Source organism: Thermobia domestica, chromosome 10 (assembly GCF_964235325.1).
Source record: "Thermobia domestica chromosome 10, izTheDome1.hap1.1, whole genome shotgun sequence".
In the NCBI taxonomy this organism is placed as follows: domain Eukaryota; kingdom Metazoa; phylum Arthropoda; class Insecta; order Zygentoma; family Lepismatidae; genus Thermobia; species Thermobia domestica.
The window spans coordinates 203,085,589-203,107,718 of NC_137463.1; the positions used below are offsets into that span (position 1 = coordinate 203,085,589).

A 22,130-nucleotide genomic window follows, 5' to 3' on the forward strand; every position below is an offset into this window, starting at 1 on the left:
ACGCCATATTATCCCCAGGGTGAGATGGCAGAAGTCGCCGTCAAGGCAACAGTACGTTTACTACGTAAATTGTGCCATGATAACCAAAGATTGTGGCCCAAATACCTGGATAAAATTGAGAAGTGCTTAAATTCGGCCAAACACTTGACCACTGGCGTGTCAGCCTTTGAGTGTCACTTTGGGCAGTCTATGTCAAGAGACATAGCCAGGCTGTTTGAAATCCCAGAAGTGGATCAGCGCCATGACGTGCAGTACTATATAGAAATTGCAAGAAAGAACCACAAAAGGAATGCTGCTGCACGAAAACGTAATTTCGACAAGTCACACCGTACTGTAGAGTACAATGTGGGTGACCTTGTTCTAACTAGAGTTTTCCCGAAGTCGGATGCTCTAGCAGGTGTGTCGAAGAAGCTCTTACTCTTGTACTCAGGACCATGGCAGATTGTCGCCGCCACTGGTCGTAATATGTACACACTAGGGGATCCAGCGACAAAAGAAGTCAAGATGACGAGAAATGCTTTTCTCTTGAAGCCTTACACGTCTAGAGAAGACAAGGATCACAGTGGTACTGGTCAATAGAGATGAAACAGGTCACACATCTATGCATCACTTACCAGATTTGACAACATGTGTAAATAGTGTTAGTGTTAGTGTATATTTCAGTAAACTAGTGTATTAGTGTATTAGTGTATGTATGGGAACCTATGTCATTTATGTTTATGTAAGCTTAGGGAACACTGAATTCTCGATATTTAGCTTTTGTGTATTAGTATTTCATTTATTATGTTTTACTGTGTGTTTAACTTTGATTTTTTTTTAACCTTGGATGTCTTGTGTACCTATATTTTCAGGAACGGAAATGTGCCCTCCTTATGATCTACGTCCTGTACTAGAAAGTACAGCACCTAGAATCATAGGGGGGAAAATACTGTAGAAGGCCCATGTCCTTCTCCATCATCTGCATATCAAAATGCAGATGAGGGGCACATTTAAATATTGATATGTAAATATAATGATTTTGTGGTATAATTATTTGCTTATATTAGCATATTCAGTGCATATTAATTAGATATTATGAGTAATGAAGTGTAAAACACCGAGCATAGTACGTAAATATTAATACAATATTGTATCATATTGTATTAAATTCATTTGTTGTTTATTCCTTTTATAGGCATAGTATAGTGTATTTACGGGTTGCATCTAATTACTGAGTCTTTGCATAATGTATAGCTTACAGGGGATGAAGGAAGAAATGATATTAAAATCATATATGAAGGATTAATTATAAAGGAAATAAGCAGATTCTATAGGAATCATACATGAATTTCAGAACGCAGGAAGATAGAGCGAACGCTGAGAGAAGTTTTTTTTCTTTCCCGACTTTTTGTCGCCGAGAATTCAAGATGTGAGGTCCTCACAACTCACCATGGAAAGAAATCACCAGAATAGAAACTAAATAAGAATCCTTATACACAGGAAGTAGCCTACGGACTTCCTTGGTGGAACCACACTGACGTTGATACAGTGGGTCGAAGCACACCGTTTGTATTGTTTAAAAAGTCATAAACTTTTTCGCTTCTACATGCGAGATTTTAGTTTTCTATAGGTGTGATTTTCTATGTAGCGAGCACTAGCGTCACTTCCTCCCCCCTCTTCTCAGAAGACCAGTAAAGTCAGCCAGCGAGCCTTTAGCTTGTTTCCCGAGATGCAACACCAATTTAAAAATGTATACTCTGTTTTGACTTATTTTCTATGAAAAATATTAATATTTACGTACTAAGCTCAACACGTTCTTGGAAATACCGTATAAAATTCTGATTTAATTTATCAGCGTGATCCCTACTCGTACAAGACATTTGGATCTTGTAATTTTCAAAAGTAAATTAAAACCAAGATGTTTCCTACATCCCTCTCCAAGCAAACATGGCTGACGTTAGTTGCAGACAGCTTTGAAGGACAGCCACTGGAAATTGAGCTTACTTCGGCTTCTGGGAGAGATGACAGTGTGTATATATAATGTCAATGTATTGTATAAGTATTGTTATTCATTTTTGTGTATGTTAACATATTTTTTTCTATCTCCATATGTGTAAAATAAGTGAAGGAAACCAATTGTTTTGAAAAGCTCTTCAAGATTTCTGCTATGAGCAGAAAGTTTAAAATTCTCCGCAAGTCACTTAGGGCAGCACCTGTCAAAGGGGTTGAAGGGTTGATGTTGCTTCAAGAAGCCACCAAACTAGTGTTTGCGGTAAGGACCACCTGTGAGAATAGCCCGAAGGGACAAAACTTTTGTGAGAGAGACTGGAGGAAGCGAGTTTCCTCGTTTCCTTGTTTGTTGTGATTAGATATACCTGTTTTCGGGAGAGAACAGGAGTAGTTCAAGTTAGTTTCTAGACGTGACAACATATAGCTTTTCATAGTAAGGAAGTCCTCTGACTTCACTTACAGAGTTTTTTTTTATTTAACCCAGGACAGCGTGTGAACAAACTTTCCGGTTCCCGTGGAGGTCCTGTGAACAACAGTCTACGCGAGTGTGTAGAACTCAATTTTTTTTTATATCAAGTTCTAATAAATTCACAGATTGTGTGAAGCCAGACACATTTCTGTAGTGCATAAAAATCAGTGGTGATTATTCAACAAGTGATAATGGAAAGTTAACATTTATATTCAGTTACTCTTCGCTCATTTCTCTGAGTGCTACTGACACTCAAAAGAGACCACGTAATTTGACTCTGGTCGAACAACCCACTTTTAATATGGGAAAACCTATCTCTTCCAGTATGGGAGAAATACATAGCATATAATATCTCGAGGGAGATATAAGCATAGGCCGGTAACGCGTTTACGCCGTGCCTGTCCTTGGACATTTGTAACAAGGCTTCAAGCATTTAATTTGCTTGTTTAGGAGAGATACTACACATCCCCTAGTGAAACGTCAGTATCCAGTGTACCATATCTTATTAGGAACATTTCTCATTGCAGTGGAATGACAATGCAGAAGGACTCCGTGACAATTTAACTAGAACTGTGCGACAACAACTACCAACAACATGAACAGTGGATCAGCGTATTAAGTTTTTGGTTTTAACTTCAATCTGTGTGTTTTATTTACATATTCAGTTGAAATATGATAATTAGTGTAAAATTTGTCTCTCCTCTCTGAACTGTTTAGAGACCATAAACTCACAAAATGAGGAGATAAGAAGTTGTATATATATATATATATTGTTTTTTTTTCTTTTTATTTAAAGGTCAGACAGACCTTTTTAAACGTCAGGTTTCATCCTACCTTCCTTTTGTTATTTTTAAAGAAATGAAATAGTGATGAATATATAAAGTATATCAATATATCTAAAAGTGTGTGTGTGGTAGTGCACTACGTGAAAGATAAAATATCAGTGTATTGGAGTGTAGTTTTCTTCACAATTGGCATCTTTATGGTCCTGGTTACTAGGAAAATAAAACTACCATCTCTTACCAGAATTCATGTCTACTCAATTTGCTGTAGGGTGAGTACCTGTGCTAATGAAATGTTTGTTTTCAGGAGAGTGATACAAGGAGGCATTTTTCCCTTGTTTGTGTATGTCTGACCGGCTCTCTGAATGGGGCCTCAGAGAGATTATTCTGCCCAAGGAACCATATAACAGTCATGAGATAGTGAGCTCAAGTACAGGCTGCTACCTGTAAACTCTAAAGTATAGTTTTTTTTTAACCTATTTTAGAAATTGATGAACTGACTCACTATAGTAGCATCTTTGAGCATGGCTGTTATGCAGATGACCCTGAGATCTGCTGTTCCAAAATACTAAATAAAATTGCTCTACCGACTTCATAAGGGAGTGGCGGCTCTTGCAGGAGAGTACCTTTATCTCCGAGAGGGAAGAAATCCTATTAGATGTTTTGTAATTTGCATTTTATGCAAATATCTCCTTTGATTTAAATATTCCCAGCCACTCCACTTCAATTATTTTATATTTAGTTGTGTTGGTGTTCTTAGGTAACAGTAGTTTCGGCTCTGGATACCTGCACCTCACAGTCCGTTAGGTTAAGTAAACCGGATGATTAACGGAAACGAACGAATATGAAAGAATTAGTGGAATGAAACGAGAGAACCCGAGAAAATTCACGGACACAGTGTTGTTCACCATAAGCTCGTGTGGTCTGGGATCGAGTCCAAAAGTAAAGATACTAACTAGATTCAAAAATAATTTTAAGTAGTTCACCTGTTTTGTCGGGATGCGATCGTAATTGAAAAATAATTTTGAGGGGTTCAGCCGTTTTCCCGAGATGCGACCATAAACGATATCACTTTCATTGTTATTTATAAGATTAAATACTAGGACATATACCTTCTGTGCGCGTTGTCCCGGTAGGGGAGGTTTATGGACCAGAGGTGAGCGCTCTACCACTAAGCCACCGTGCCCTCACTTTGTTGTCGTAGTGCAGCCACATATCTTTGTTTCGAAACATGGAACGGATTCATCGGCTTCCCAGTATTATTGTTGTTTTCCTTCTGCTGCCACTTCCTTGACCAATATATTCCTTGTAAATTACCAATGTTTACCATTTTATACTTCTCGAAAACCATTTAAAAATGACGGCCATGGTTTCATTATGTAGTATTATTCAATCATATCTCTTGAGAGCAGAAAATTTTGCAAATTTGCAGAACATTTTCCACTATATATATATATTTCCTTTTTAAAGGATAGTGCACAGTTTAGTATTACATCTAGTTGTTCAAGTAATTTCTTATCTGTATTCTCCCTCCTTCCTAACTAGATATAATTATCAGATTTTTGGTTCTGGTAAAGTGTATGGTGTCCTAGTGCGTATAAAGTTCAGTGTATTTATTTGAGCCATTGTAGAAAATTTTCCTATTAACAAGAAGAACCATTAAATAATAATAATGTTCAGTGCCAAATGTCTTACGTGACAACAGACCAGAGAGTATCGTATTACATAAAAGTATATTGGTGTGAAATCAATGGGACGATAATTTTTCTTTGATAAGTGTGGTCATTTCAGGAAATGCATTTATTCTGTATTAAAATTTTCGGAACAAAGAATTTTGTGTAAAATTATTTTTACCACATTATTTATGTCAAAGAATCTTATGACGCCCGGTGGTGATTGCCGAGAATACAGAAAAGTGTAAAAAGAATTAAAGATTGTATCTGAAAGTTTTCGCAATTTTATTTTCGATTTCAGAATTTTCAGAAAATCGCCATTACACGTGTTTCAGTTTATCCATAGTCTTGATTATTAAGTAAACAATCTAAACGTAGAGACGAAAGATTTCGTCACTTTGTCATTTGAAGTCTAAAACCCCGAGTTTTTGAATAACATACGAATAACCCGACATAGAGTTGTATATTTTTTTTTCAAATGTCATTACGTCGGTATATATACTTCAAATCTTCATTTAAAATAATAGTTACAATACCACGTTTATTGCTCAGTGTTACAAATTAAAGATGCTACAGTATCACAAACACTTAAATTTTGTGGGTCTCTGAAACAGTAATAACGCTTATGAGATTAATGAGGCAATGTGCATCTAAAGTACTTTAGTGTACAATATTATGGGTATAATATGGCACATTACAAATAAATAGAAATATAATTCAAGGGATTGAAAATTGAGTTCTTTCAAAAGGCTTTATTTCGAAAAACTCCGTACATGTTTGCTGTTGATATTTGCTTTGTAGATAATGTCAGCGTCGGTTATTATTTAATTTAAAAATTACAAATTGTGTCGAGATAAATTGTCTATCTTGTTCATAAGATGTCGTTTATTTTTATTTTTTTTTTAATTTTAGGCAATATTTAGGAAATAGCATTGCCAGCAGTACTAAAATAGTTACTTGTAGAAGCCAATGATGCTGTAACTTAACTTATTTAAGTTAGTCTTCTGCTCCTTCTACTCTTAATCCTTCCTACTCGATTTTGAGCTGCAAAATAATCAAAGAAATTTGAAATTTAAATTAAAATTAGCTTCTTTTAATAACGAAAACTAAGACAACTGAAAAGCAAAATTGATTTATGATCGACTTACGATTAGTTTTGTGGTAAAAGTCGAAGAATGCTATTTCGCAATGTTATTTTTTGTGTAGAGAACGAGCAATTGCTATTGACAATTCTTGGCACCATTTTTAAAAGGAGAATGGGTGTTAAACCGAAAGAAAGTAGAAAGGTTGAGAGTTACAGACTCATAATTCAGGTATTTCCAATAGGTGACCGATGGCACGCCTACTAGTTCTTACATCGATGTTACGGTGCATGGTGGTGTGCCGTATTCAGTGTGTTGTCTTGAAAAGGCGCTAATTGCACCATTGCAGCTTTAACATGTCATTAGTTGAACGTGGTAATAAATTCTCAAAGGCATTTCTCTTCTATGAATTGAGAGTAATGAACTGTGTCAAATCGACAATCTTTTAAATACTGAGTTCGTGTATTTTCCATCGTTCCTTCTTTCTTTAAGACTTCAGAAACGAACATTATTTATATTTACACACTGGAAGAAAGTTTCGCAATTTCCTTGTTATCCTAATACTAGCTGCAATGTCCCGTTCTTCGTACGGAAATAATAGGTTTATGGAAAATATTTGAAAAGTATATTTGAACACACTCTCATCCTTGGGATGCGTATTTGAATCCAAATGAGCCCACTTGAACTTTAGTGCTGTGTTAAGATATAAACTATTCAACCGTCTTCCCTTTTTTGCGAAATTTGATGAATACAAAATAGCAAAATTGAAATATAGAAATTACCCCTTTCCCTGCTTAGAAGCATAATTTTTGCATATTTCTTTATTTGTTTTTATGAAAAGTCTGTGTACCAAATTGCATCTTCCTAATGCGAAATCTTTCATTTTTAGCATAATTTTGAAACCCCTTCTCTTTCGTTAGGGTACGCAATTTTAATGAAAGTGACATAATAAAAATCCAGTTTAAGTAAAGATACTAACTAGATTCAAAAATAATTTTAAGTAGTTCACCTGTTTGGTCGGGATGCGATCGTAATTCAAAACTAATTTTGAGGGGTTCAGCCGTTTCCCCGAGATGCGACCATAAACGATATCACTTTCGTTTTTATTTATAGAGATTAAATACTAGGACATATACCTTCTGTGCGCGTTGTCCCGGTAGGGAAGGAACACACAATTTTCGATTTTGACCAGCATCGTGAGAAGTGGGAAACTCCATAAATGAGGTATGATTATCTCCGATCTATATATTTATGGAAAGCCAGAGATAATGGCGTGAGGAGCCGATGCTCTAACTAGAGATACATATGTAACCAGAAAAGGATAAAGTTTAAAAAATTAAAAAGTGAGTAACAAAAATAAGTTGATTTTTACCTAAAGTGGGATTCGAACCAGTGATTGGAACCTGGGAATATGTGAACGGAAAGCATTTGATTACAATGATTCAGGAAAATCGAAGAGAAGTAATTAAGGTTCTACTCTACTTTACTCTCTCTTTCTCTCTTTCTCCTTTTTTTTTTTTTTTTTGTTTTTTGTTTTTTTAAAGTCAAAATTACTTGGGCTAAAATTGTATTTCGAATAAACAGAAGACTTTATCAGGATACGTACAGAAATTGAGAAGAATAACTCGGGCTTAGGAGGAGCAGATACTATGGATTTAGGGCACCGTTGATCAAACTGTGTTCTCTTAGATTAAATGTTCGTCCTGAAAAATTCAGAAAAAAAAATCATGTGAAGTCTGTATCGCACAGTATAGTTAAGAATTTCAGACAAGTAGATAATATAATAATAGCTTACCTGAGGTAAAGATTATACGCATTTTAATAAGTTATATAGATATGTTATTATAAAATATTTTTGATAGGCATAAATTATGTAAAAAAAAAAAGTAATATGTAGTTTCTTCGTTTAACATCAGTATAAAATTAAAGGGATTTATATCAGTACTATTTTTAAAATATACTGATACGTGTTCCAAACATCATGATAATAAAAGCTTTCGAAGGGGGCAAGAGTATGGTATTCTGTAGAGTATGCTTAGTTATAAAAGTGATCCCCCTACCTAAAGAAAATTGTGACATATATTGTGACATAAATTGTGACATATAAGAAAATTGTGTGTGTTGATATTTACATATTATCAACCTTAAACCTTCCAAGAATCATATGATAGTAAATTGATTAAAATATATATCCCAAGAGGGGAGTGGAGATCAATATTTATGTGAAAAATTGAGTATTCCCATGTAAAAATATTCAAAAACAACAAATATCAGTGTCCAATCCGTAATATTCGGCGTTCGAGAGTTAAATAATGACACTCTCAATGCCGTTTAAGTCCAAATCAATCTTCTATGTGCATGGAGGTGAGGGGGCCGGTAGAAAGGGTGTGACATAAAAATGATCAATTTTCTTTAGGTAAGGGGAGTTCGAGAGGAGTACAATATCCTTCAACGTAGGCCTGTTTGAGGAAGTAGTTAAGAATGGTCTTCATAAGTTTGGTAGATGGTAAGAGAAAGGTATTCGCATTACAGATAATGATTTCTCCTACGGCAGATTTTTTCTCTTCAGTTTTACATTTTTAGCCTCTACTCTGTAGAGAAAAAGAAGACGAATGATTAATATTGTAAAAGTCAATGAATATGAAATAATTAGTGGAATGAGAACGCGAGAAGAAACGAGAGCCCTAAGAACGCCCACGGACATGATACTATTTCCCCACCACAAACTCACATGACTTGGGATTGAACCAGGGACCCTTCGAACCAGAAGTAAACACTCGACCACTGAGTCAGTGTGTTCCTGAATTTTACGAAAGAATGTGAAACGAACAGTAATATTAGACAATTTGCGGAAAAACTGTTATATGGGATAATACATGTTTTAAAGACTAGAGGAATGGCATTGTAATTTGAATGAAAAAAAAAAATCTTTAAAATGTGGAAATTGAAAGGGAGACGGTAATAGATAGTATTTGTGATGATATGAAATTTTAATGAGAAATATAGCAGGGGTAGGAATGGAAAAAAAGAACTAGTTTTGATGAAAAACAGTCTTATTTCAAATGACTAAAAACTTTCATGTTCTAACTTTGTTATTTCTTTTACATGGTTAGCTAAATGATCTTTGTCTTCTAAAATATGAATTTACAGATTTTGAAGATAAATTTCAGCAAATGGCTGGCAAACGTGGTGACTTTCTATGATTGTAAAAATTTGCTGCGATGCTTAGCAAGATGAGTATAGTATAGTTAATATTACGAGAAAGAATATTTAATAATTCTTAATGGTATCAATTGTTATTTTAATATGAATGATTAGTATTTAATTAAGAACCAAATTCCTGATGATGTGAACTACTGTAATTGAATAATGTTTGTTTCGCAGTTAGGTTGCAAGTGGTTAGTTGTAATGCTAATGGACAACTTTACAGCACAGATCGAGTACTAATTTAAATTTTATAAATTATGGAAATCACTCGAACGGGTAGTGAGGAGAATTACATGAAATGTTTCGGCAAAAATGAAACTTGAATGGCTTTATTAGAACTTGCTAATAAGACCTAAGAAATTCATGTGGAATATTGTCATATACGGAGAAGAAACGTAAGTCAACGGCGAATTATGGCAGCCGATAGATAATACTGGAAGCGTTCAAAGTATAGAGAAGAATGAAGAACATTCGTTGATTTAAAATGAACAGAATTAGCAGATCAAGAAAAGTTAAAAAAGATGGTGAGGGAAGAACAATGCTGATAGAAGAAAAGAAATTCATAAACTTTTTCTTTCTTTTTTCTTTTTTTTGAATAAAGATACCTTACTAATGATGTGATATAAGATGCAGTATGACAGTACAAAATAGAAAAAAATGAAAACTCTTAATTGATAGATAATGTTGAAGAAAGTGATTATTTAATTAATTAATTTAATTGGGGTTTAACGTCTCTTTTCGGCATCGAGGTTAGGTGAAACAGAGCCTAAGTGCTGCGACTATTATTCGGGGAAAATTATATCTAATTTAATGTACCACGATTATGCTCTTTAGGCTGCAGGAGGCAGATGATTAATGAAAATGAGAATTTATAGATTTGGATTGAGTTTGTGTTTTTAGCGTTCCGTTCAGTAGCGAGGTATATGAGGCGTGGACCTACAGCTTAAGTGGAATTCGAACCACTTGAGCTCCTATGGAATGAAAGTATGATAGGAAACGAAACAACCTCGAGAAAACACATGGTCGTAAGTTCGTCTTCCAGAAACTCACATGGCCTGGGATGGAATCAAAAATTCCTCGCACCAGAGGTGAGCGCTCTACCACTGAGCCAGCCTGCCCCAAGTGCTATTTGGGTTCTTATGCAAGTGTTGAGCAATGACCGGGAGTCGAACCTTAATTCACACCAATAAGATGTAGCGTATCAACCACTTGACCAAGAAAGGATATTAAAGAAGTTATCTAAGAAAGAACAGTATCTTGCAGGTAAGAGTAAAATCACAGTATTGAAACTAATATTCACTCCGTGAAGAATAAGAAAATATTTATGCAAATCAAGAAACTAAAAATCAAAGATGGGTCTGGCGTTGAATAGTCTTGAAGTGACAAATTCTAATTAGAGAAATTATTAATAACAATTGAATGATGACATACACCAGAATGAAACTTTCTTACATGTATTAGTTCGTGAAGTGATTATTTGCTGTGGTCTTGAACAGGATTCAACTTAAGTTATCGCGAGAACAGAGTGGTACATTAATTTAACCTGAAGTTAACATTAGTCATAAATATTATTAAGATAGTTTATTTTTCTTTTAAACAAAATGTGTTAAACTGGCTGAAATGTCCGATCTTCTCACAGAGAGAATAAGGTTTATGCAAAATAATTGAAAGTAAGGGAATGAGCAAGATAAACTAGAGCAGCGGCTTTGGCTTTGCCATCTGTGTCGATTCCCAGACCAACTGACATACAGGAGAAGAATAAGGTTTATTCAGTTTGGAAGTAAAGAAATTAAGGAAATTACAGTGTTGCCACTATCAGTTTGTGGCCCAACTGACGTATACTTCTTGCCCAAACTTGGATTTATATCATTGAGAAAGTCACCAGTCAGCATAGCGACCACAAAAGCTATGGATTCAGCACTAATCTCGATAATTTTGGGTATCTTATTTTTCACCCATTTCCAACCACTGTGCTGATGGGGGCTGAACTTTGGAAGTTAAACAACATGTGTAATAGATACCGTCCGTGGCATCTATTACACATGTTGTTTAACTTCCAATAGATACCGTCCTTTGGCGTTACCGTCCGTGTCTATTTCCAAGCCAGCTGAGACGCACGACAATGAGGTGTATGCAAATTGATAACAAATAAATAAGTGAAATATACAGAGTGTTTCAAAACAACACTGAGAACGTTTGGGACGTGATTGCTGACACCAAGATAAGACAAAAAAATATAGAATTACCTGGGTGCACACATGCTTCCTTTCGGAGTTATAGGCTGTCGAAAACATGAAAAAATGAACTTTAAATGTCCATATCTCCTAAACTACGGGACCTACCGTAGTCAGGTCAAGACTTCACTTAGGAACTAGTATGTGCCCTATCCGAAAATACATGTTTCAGAATGCTGCGTTACTTCCGCAACAATTTTTATAGAGGTAGTTGATGAGTACTTCAAGTTATATCACCGTAGAAAAACACCCTTATAAAAATTTCGCGTGAGTACCTTAGGATATTAGTTGCTAAGTGAGGTCTTGACCCGACTACGGTAGGCCTCACAGTTTTGGAGCTATGGACCTTTAAATTTATTTTTTCATATTTTCGGTAGCCTATAATTCCGAAAGGAGGCATTTGTGCACCCAGGTTGGTCTATACTTTTCGTCTTATCTTGGTGTAAGGAATCACCTTCCAAACGTTGTCGGTGTTGTTTTGAAACGCCCTGTATAACGAAAAGCAACGCTGTCGTTGCCACTATAAATCGTTGAGCCAGTGGATTTATCCCTTATTACCTAAGCTTGGGTTTAAGGATAATAGAAACTGTTACTAATCAGTTTAATAACGCCGAAATCTGTGGATTTGATACTAATATCGATTATTTTCGATAATTTTTTTACATGTCGTCCCTTCCCACTCCCGCCTCTTAGTCCGATCCAGAAGGAGCAGAACTGATACATCATGGAGAGGTGTCACTATTCATCTCAGAGACCATAAACATCTATTGATTAAATGCTAATATCGGTTGTTTGCGATTATTTTTATGTCACACCCTTTCTACCGGTCCCCTCACCTCCATGCACATAGAAGATTGATTTGGACTTAAACGGCATTGAGAGTATCATTATTTAACTCTCGAACCCCGAATATTATGGATTGGACACTGATATTTGATGTTTTTGACTATTTTTACATGGGAATACTCAATTTTTCACATAAATATTTATCCCCACTCCCCTCTTGGGATATATATTTTAATCAATTTACTAGCATATGATTCTTGGAAGGTATAAGGTTGTTAATATGCAAAAATAATCTTAATTGGTTCAGTAGTTACTGCCTTATGCTGCCAGACAGAAGTTTACATTCGTTGTTATAAAATAGATTATTTCAGTATTTCTAGTATGCTTTAATATTCTCATAAATTTTTGACCACTTGCCGAGTGATTTCACTCAGAGTACATAAAACAGTAGGTTATTTAATAACAGTGATAAATATTCTTGTGTTTTAAATACCAAATATTTTACGGGTCGAAAGTTAGCATGATTTTTTAGACCTACAATTTTCCACCACAACTACATTTGGAAATCATAATCTGTATTTAGCGAAAGCGAAAATAAATCTACGATATTATTAGCATATAATTAGAAGGAAAGGTCCAACTATGAGACATAAATGTCGAACTGAACAAAATTATATCTCTATGCGTAATTTGCAGGAAAATCTATTTTTAAAAAATCAACATAAACAAGTAGCAGTGTTACAGTGTATAATTTGGTTTATTGAAGTGCACACAACATGAAAATTGAAGTTTGAATTTATGCATTTCTCCTCCATTTTATTCCTCACTCAAGAACTTTAGTAAGATGAACGAATATTTAAAAAATATGAAATATATTAAGTCTCCAGATTTGTGGATTTATTTACTTCAATTATAGCTTTGTATTCCACGATCAAATTAGTATTTTGCATCCTGAGCATTATACTACCCCTGCAATCACAACACGATGGGTAGTGTAATAAGCAAGGATCACTTTCATCAGCGATTTCGATTCCTACCAAATTGATTGTGATCCATCCAGTTCTTGATATTTTGTGTCTTCCAAGCGGATGGATAGGGTAAATATATAAAAGAATTTTTGATAGACTAAACTCCTTTATAGTAGTATTATACGAGAACTACGCCTCTTTTTAAGGTTAAACTGATACTTGAACTATTCTCCCATAAAGTTTTTCATTATGACATTAGTAAGTTGACAATACACGTTATCGTTCATGGAATACAAAATAGACTTGTGATGTATGTGTAATACTAATCGGAAAATGTCATTGAGCTGAACAAGATACGGTGCGTGACAATAGATTCTCATGCTTAAGAAAAAATAATAATAATACAGTGTTGTGGAATGTGTATAGGCTATGGTGTGCATAAATAAATGTAAATGCTTTCTATAGTATTGCAAATGAACAAATTGTAAACAATAATAAGTTAGAAATGTGTATACGTTTTTTATAAATAAGTTAAATATTTTAAATGTAACAGGATATTGTTTAGTGTTTCATGACAAATTTCCAGAAATCTTGCGTATTGACTCAAAAGGTCTACCAACAATCAGCCATTGCAGTTCCTACTTGTACGTATAGGAGGCGCACAATACAGAGAAAAGAGATCTTGTATGTTGTATTGTGCCATCTTGTGACCGTTTTTACAACTACTTCAAAACCAAATAAAACCGAAGTTGCTGGCTTTGAAGGAGTTTGAATGAATGGTGAGAAAGCTATCTTATTAAATTAGTTTGGTGCGGATCGTTAATAGTAGTAACAATTCAATAGGAGTGGGGTAAATCGCAAATCAACTTTGCAGTTGTGGGTTGTGTAGTGCCAACGCTTCTTCTTTTTAAATATTCATAAATTGTTTGCGAGAAATTTTGTCTTGCTACGAAAATTGAAATTCATGAGAGATTGTTTACATATAAATGCATAATCTGACTTCCCATGTAGAGTGGCATCAAGAACTGTTGTTGGACTTCTGACTTCTATAAATAGTTTTAAGAGACCTCATCCCAGCAAAATTAAAATACCACTAATTTTGCTGTAATTATGTTATATCTTCAAGTAGATAATAGATAATCGAAATGTGGAACAAGACCGCCCTAGACAATATCGTTTTACATAAGATACCGTTATCACGACTCACTTATCTGCTTTCGATTTCGAGCCATTTTGAAAATCGGCATTTATTTTCGCGTTTCTAAATGGCTGAAAACGGAAAGCCACAAGGTGACTTGTGATAACGGTACCTCACGCAAAATAATATTGTCTAGGGCGCTCTTGTTCCACATTTCAATTATCTTTTATCTATTTGAAGATATCACATAATTACTATAAAATTAGCGGTGTTATAATTTCGCCGGATAAAGCCTCTTAAGCAACTGGTGCTCAAACATGAATCTATCTTTAAGCCCCAACAAATGTTCCACTCTATCTCCTTGTGAAAGAATGTACTTCGTCAGACGTATAATGTTAACAATGTACCCATCAAAGGAGTTTCTTCTCAAAAAGATCTAGGCGTTGTCTTTGATGAAAAACTCTCCTTTGCGGACCACATCATATCGGCCTCATCCAGAGCCATGAAACTACTTGGTCTACTTTTTAGATTTCTGGAAATACAAAGTCTTCCTGCCCTTACGATGTTTTATAAGGCTTTCATCGCACCGATCATTGAATATTGTTCTGTGTGGAATATGGCAGTGCCTACTAATTTATCTCACATTGACTCGGTTTTAAACTTCTTTCTTGCCATAGTTAAATTTAGAATTCCTGAGTCACTCGTGTGATCACTCATGACAGGAAGTAATGTCTTTAATGAACTTAAGTATCCCTGTCAAACGACGTCGCGCTGCTGACTTACTTTATCTATATAAGATTATCAATAGTAAAATTGATTCTGAATTCTTATTGTTGTAGATTAACTTTGTGTTCTCTAAATTTACTAACTTATGAGACTCCTAGGTTATCAGTTGTTCAGTGCTCCTTGTTTTACAGACTAGCGCATGATTACAATACAATTTCAACAGATTCCAACATTTTTACTTCTGAAACGAAACTTCAGAACTCAGTTGAAGAGAATATTGTAAATTGAAAATTGAATCATTTTTTTTTTCGTATTTGTTACTTTTTTCTAATGTGTTTAGTTTCAGTTAAAGACCTTGTGCTGTCTTGTGCTCAAAAATACACCGTTGGCTTGAGCTACTTCGAAATAACTGTATCGAAGAAACCGAAGTCTGGAAGAGATCGTGGGATATTCAGAACTTTGTGATGCCTATCCTAAGTGGATAATAGTGCGGGTCGAAGGGGAAGAGTTTTAAAGTGCGGGTCGAAGGTGCATTTTAAAGTTTATACCAAAAATAGAGTATGTTGAGAGTTGCTCATGTTAGGAAGATAAAACTCGGTATGTAAATTTGTTTTTGAAAACAAGTTGACATACATTGACTTTCAATCTAAAAAGAGAAGTATTGTGGGTGGATGTAAGGCATGTTTTGGGTTAAAAAGGGGACTACTTTAAAAATAATTGAAAACGAACTATATTAGTGTCCAGTCCAAAGTTTTCGGGATCGCCAAGATAGATAGTGACACTCCTATGCCATCTAAGCCCAAGTTTAGCTCCCATCGATATGTGAGAAGAGGTTAAAAATAAAATGACCAAAACTAGTGTTGAATTCATATTTTTGTGGGATGCTAAGCTGATTGGCGACACATCCCAATGACATTTAAGCCAAAGTTTAATATCATTTATGTAAGCTGGCTTGGAAATTAACTGGTGAAGTGCCTCTCGTTCTTCATCGCTGTTTATTCTACTCCGTTATTTTCAAATATTGTGCATAAACATTATTCTTTCCGTGCGAAATTACTTCAGGGCACTTCTAGTAATCCCATAAATGTGATATGAAATTTTTGATTGTTGTTGGGCAAATGAAGAAATTGAGGAGAGACATTCCGAGTTTAGGAGGGATAAGGGCACAAGAGATGCAAATGTATTTTTAAGGGTGATCGGTAAAAGATCTATAGAAAAAGGAAAAGAGGTGTATTGTCTGTTTTGTATTTTCAGTTAACTAAAAATGGTGTCTTGTTTATTTGAAGAACAAAATTTCGTCTTTCCCTACTGAGTGGGGTAAGAGTGGGTCTTGGTGGTCAGGAACATACATAGGGATTTATTTTGAAGGAGTCTCCAAATTCAAAATGAGAATAAACTATATTAAAATTTGTAAAATTACTTCTAAAATTAAAAGAAATTTACAGAGTAGTCGGGGATTTCGTTGGGGCGGAGGGTCCCGACCTCCCAGGATGTAGCTGCTGCGTATGTCCCTCTTACCGGAGCATGATGGATTAATCTTTATACAGTCCATAAAGAGGTAATGCCTCATCTCCTTCATCTTCACCTTCACAGGAGCAATGAATACACCATTTGCAATTCCTACATGGAATCCATTCTTCAGTAGACGGCAAGTATAATAAATACGCATAATAAAGGCAGTCAGCATCATCTGACGACGAATAATTCGACTGTTCTCATAATTTAGTTTACTTGTGTCTTTACCCTTGTTGTGCTGTTTCTTCTCGTAAGTTACCTTCTTTTGTATTTTTTGTTTTTCTCTTGTTTACCATTTTCTTGTCGCTTGAGAAAAGCCCTTTGCCAAATTGTTCTGAGCTATTTCTTCATTTATTTATCTTTTTAAATACTTATCTGTTTGAAGTTCATTTTTGTAAGGAGTCTTGCCTGCTTTCGTCTCTTCTTTCTCAAATACACTGCAAGGTTTCGGTGGAATATCTTGTATCGTTTGATGCGACATTTATAATAGGGTGTTTGGGAATTTCGATAACTTGTCGATGCAGTAAATATAGTTCTTTTTGGTTTATTTCAGAGATAGTTTCTCATCTTTCTAGTGATGTTTGTGGCACTTGAAAAGGGTCATCTGCACTTCTATACCCCATTTCACCTATAATGACAGCTTCGATAACATTTTTGATCTGAAACTTTGTTCAGTTTTTCTTTTATAATTTCGAACCATCGTAGATAATTTGCAAACGTATGTGTAAAGGAATGAAGTAGAAAATTGTAACAAGGTTGGGTATTTCCCAACATCATGCCCCACATTCAAAATTCCGTCTTGTCCTACTGACGAGTTGTTGTATTGACCTTCCTTCATTTTACGTTGATTTGTACTAAGAGTAGTGGTAGAGCGTTCACCTCTGGTGCTAGGGGTCTCGGGTTCAAACCCTGCTCCCGCCACGTGAACTTTGTGGTGGACAAACACCGTGTGCGTGGGTTTTCTCGGGGTTCTCCCGTTTCCTCCCACTTTCTTCATTCCACCATTTCATTCATTACTCATTATCACCGTCTCCTTTAGCCTAACCGGCATAACCGTGGGACGTAAAACTCAAAATTTCATTTCATTTCATTTTGTACTAAGAGTAATTGTAACCTATTTATATTGATCATTCAATATAACAATTTTTCAGCAAAATATATACAGTGTTATTAGTAGGTTTATATTACCTGTATTCAACATCAAACTGCAACCACGCACAAAAACTATCTTAAGAGAAATCACGTCGTTTGAACGAGAAACATATGTAAAAGCTAAACAAAGCACTCAATTTGACTATCCCTAGCACGAAGGCTTCTCCTCTCTTGTTACAGTGCTTTTGTTTCATCTTGGCACGGTTCCCACGTAAAGGATAGATCTGTCTGCAACGCGTTTTTGCCACTCCGCAGTTAAGTTGCTATAGCTACAATACGCTAGGAAACAGCAAAACGCCACACCACTCACAAGTCGCTGTAACACACTTGTTCGCGTTTGGCAACTAAGCACTTCAAGTACGCGCTAAATAACGATAACCTCATTTGATAGGCTGGCTGACAACTAACGTCACCTACACGTCAAAGCCAATAAGACGGCTATTGGATTAAAACGTTCACGTGAGTGCTAGCAGAAAGTACTTTAAAAGCCAACCAAGTGCACTGGTGGCATAGGCGCAGCTAGGAATTGTGTGCTGGGGGCAGTGGGGGTCAGACCTTTTGGTTGGTCTCGAAGTTGGTAGGTAGCCATCTTATATGTAATATTTTTATTTTTTGTCAAGAAGTTGGGGGAGGCAATGCCCCCATGCCCCTCATAACTCTGCCCATGACTGGCGGGAAGCGTGCCAAGATAAAACAAACGTACTCTAGTACTGGCATTTTCAGCTAAGTTACAGAAATACTTGAACAAAAAGCTCAGCTATTCGATCTTGCCCCACTTTCCCCTACGTAATTTCATTTATCATGAAGTAAAAACCCGTTTTCATTGTTTATTGAACAAATATGCAAGAACTGTTCTGTTGCTTTTTGAATATTATAAGCGCGTAGAATGTTGTGATAAGCCTGAGCTGGAATTCTATAAGAGATTCTGACTTACCAGAACATTTAAAAAATGCTGTTCATAATATCATGAAATTCTTTTAAAGCAAAAAAATGAACTCAAGGAGCACAGTTACTCAAGATACCTTTATAGTCAGCAAAGAAGCTACATTTAAAATAATGCGACAAATGAAATTACCATTGTGAAAATAGGGAATTCTACGATATTATTAGCATTTTTTTTTTTTTTTTTTTTTAAGTACAAAGATGAGATTACCAATTGAATCAGTGAGTAGATAAAGGAGAATATTCCCCAACACGTTACTTTTGAAAAACGAAAAGTAAAATTACTTACCGGAAATGCCATTGTTTACGTAAAAATATCGATATGGGAGATTTGTAGTGTATGTTAAGACCTTTCATTTCCCAAAATTTCAAAAACGTAATGGAATTGGATATCTAGTTATAGAGAAATTATTATCGTGAAATGTTATCCTTTATTTTTGAAATGTTCTTCTTTTTGTACTCATCGATTCAATTGATAGGTATTTTAAAACTGAAGAAACTGATAGGAGTGAGTAAAACATCATGCATAGTCTTCGAGAAAGTAGAGAAAAACTAATTTGTAAAGTTAATTAAGTAGTAGTGTCACATATTTTAGTTTGTATGTCGTGATATTTTCTGTTTTGAAACCGGAAGTGGTAGTAGATTTATACTTTCCGGTTTCCATAGAGTTTAGAGAGGCGATGGAATATACTTTTTGATCGGAATATACTCTTGCTCCACGTAATTAACTGCAGAAACCCCCTTCTCTTTATCTATTACCGTCTTCACTCTATAACGATCACAGTTTAAACCGGAAGTACTTGATGTTCTGTCACTTCAGGTTTTAGTACATTTGAGTAGACATGCAATATATTCTTTGTACGCTTAATTGATTGCAAGAAATCACTTCTTGTTCTGCGATCTGTTACTGTTTTTACTGTTATAATGATCAGCGTTGATACTGGAAGATGTTTGGTTTCACGAGAGCGGAGCTGAAATATATTCGTGATACGCTTAATTGATTACAGAAAATATTCCCTCGCTGTCTCCTACAGTTTTATTCTTGGTGATTACCGTTAAAACCAAAAGTGGTTGATTTTTAGCCATTTCCGGTTTTAATAGAGATTAGATTAGAGTGGAGATAGAATATAGACGGTCTGCAAAAACGCTCCATGATTTTAATTGGTTGTAAAATGATAACGTTTTTGGATTTTTTTTTTCTTTCTTAAAGGTATACCAACACGTCAAGTTTCATGTAGATATATTCATTACATGCATCAGGCAATTCCTTAACATATCCAGATAATTCTCGCCAGACACAGGTAGACCTTCGAGAAAAAAATTTCATAAATTCTCCGTTCAGATATGGCTTAAAAAAAAAAAAAAAAAAAAAAAAAGCGCTTGGTGAATCACATTCCACCTCCAACGCGACGTGGAGATTCTCCGATCACAATATTCGCACATAGTATTTATTGATCTTTCCGTGCAGGTGAAAGCTTGCTTTATCACTGAAAATGGTCTTGGACATCAGGTTATCATCATTATCGAGTAATTGCTGGATATACGAACAGAACTGCTGTCGCTTTGGACGGTCTTCAGGTTTCAACTTCTGCACCAAATGCAGTTTATACGGATGGAAGTGAAACGTTTGCGTAACACATTGGTTCTTGGGATTTGTAGTTCTTGGCTAGTTCTTGGCGTACAGATTTCATGGGGCGGCTCCGCACAAAGGTTTCTGTCACACGATCGACAACTTGCTGCGGCAATGGTAGACGGAGGGAATGCCCTCTTCGCTTGTCACAGATATAACCTTCTTCATGAAATCGTTGTCCCACCTGAAAATTGACTTGTCCGAAGATGGTTTCACATCAGATTTGCACCTGAACGCACTTTGCACAGACACAACATTCTTTATTTCAATATTTCCTATTAATTTAGTTTCATAGATTTCATTGTCTCCTGTTGAAATGTTCTGCAGCTACCGTGATAAATTTCTAAGAATTTAGACCGAAAAGGTTCTAACGAATGAACGTGTACAACAACTTCTAAAATAACTACATAATTTATGGCAAGTAACTGTTTTTGTAATTAAATACAAGGTGTGAGTTAGTTGTAGAGACATTTACTAAATAGACTTAGAGAACTTGTTTAGCAGAGATGACCTTGGTTAGGTTACACTGAACACTAAATACTGTCAAGTAAGTATCCGATTCTTGAACTCAGTTTTTAATTTTAGTATGTTCTTCTGAGCTAAATATGTTTTTCTAAACCTAATGTTAATAGAAACACCACCAAACTCTGTCAAATTGTGTTTCTTGAATCATCGTCTTATAATTAAACATTATTATTTTTTATAACTTGTAGAGTTGAGTTTTTTCATAGCTAACTCAAGTTACTTTAGTAGGATATTTTAAATTTGTATAATATCTTTTTCCATTATTTTGCCTTGTCTGAGTATTCTTCCCGAGGGTAGATTTTATCCCATTTACACTAATATAGCTAGACGGCACCAACTCAGCACATGTAGGGATTGGGGGACTTGTCATCTTTCTGTGGTTGAATAGTTGAGGAAATATAAAGTACAGGAATAGAAATGAAGAAGTAAATTGAGAATACTATATATAGGATAGTTACACAAACAATTCAGTAAATATTTCTTCGATATAATAACACACAGTGTCGAAATACCATATTCTTGACAAGACTTGTACACTACTACCTTTTCATCCAAATCGTGTTATTTAATTCTTAGGTAGACTTACTAGACAAGGAAATGTATCTCTCTTTAAAATACAGAATATTTCTAAAGTCTTCATCCAATTTCAGAATTTCACAACACGAAAACAGCTAATCACATCTGAAAGCAAGGCCTAGCTTCTACAGACGATAGTACCAATCTGAAATAATATAAAAGCTCATCTGGAGAGACAAAAGTCCCATTTTACCTCTGAATTCCCCATGTAATACAAATTACAAATATGATATATAATATTAAAAAAGAAACTTTTCTTGATTACTCAGGTTTTACAATATCCGAATGAATTATCCGTAATTTCGATCTGCTATCTCTATTTTTTGAAAACAGTTTATTAATAAATGTTTTCTTCATCGAAACAAATGTATTTTGTTGTCAGAAATGCAGTGTCTATATCACGATTTCGTGCTATTAGCTTCTACTCACTGCAACATTACTAGAAAAATTTTCGTTCTCAACACATATCGTGATGAAAGTCTTGAGAGTTGATTGTTCCTCATTTGGCGTTTTACTTTTTCTTTCATTAATTTGTTAGTATGATTTTATGGTTCATTTTTGTTTCAATACGTTGCACAAATTGTGTTCTTTGGCGCTTGTTTTTTGAGCATCGCGTATGATAAATTCTTTTCACAGCTTCCACACTAGCATGCACTTTCTCGACAGCAAAGCAAAAGACTTCATACAATGACTTTCAATTGGACTATTCATATTGGTTTCGCGCATATTGATGACT

The 22,130-nt window shown here is 35.1% G+C and overlaps 1 protein-coding gene across 2 annotated transcripts in view; it reads left to right on the plus strand.

Moving 5' to 3' along the window:
* The window catches only part of qin (tudor domain-containing protein qin), a 613,696-nt gene that overhangs the window by 261,384 nt on the left and 330,182 nt on the right, over positions 1-22,130 (plus strand). The window lies entirely within an intron of this gene.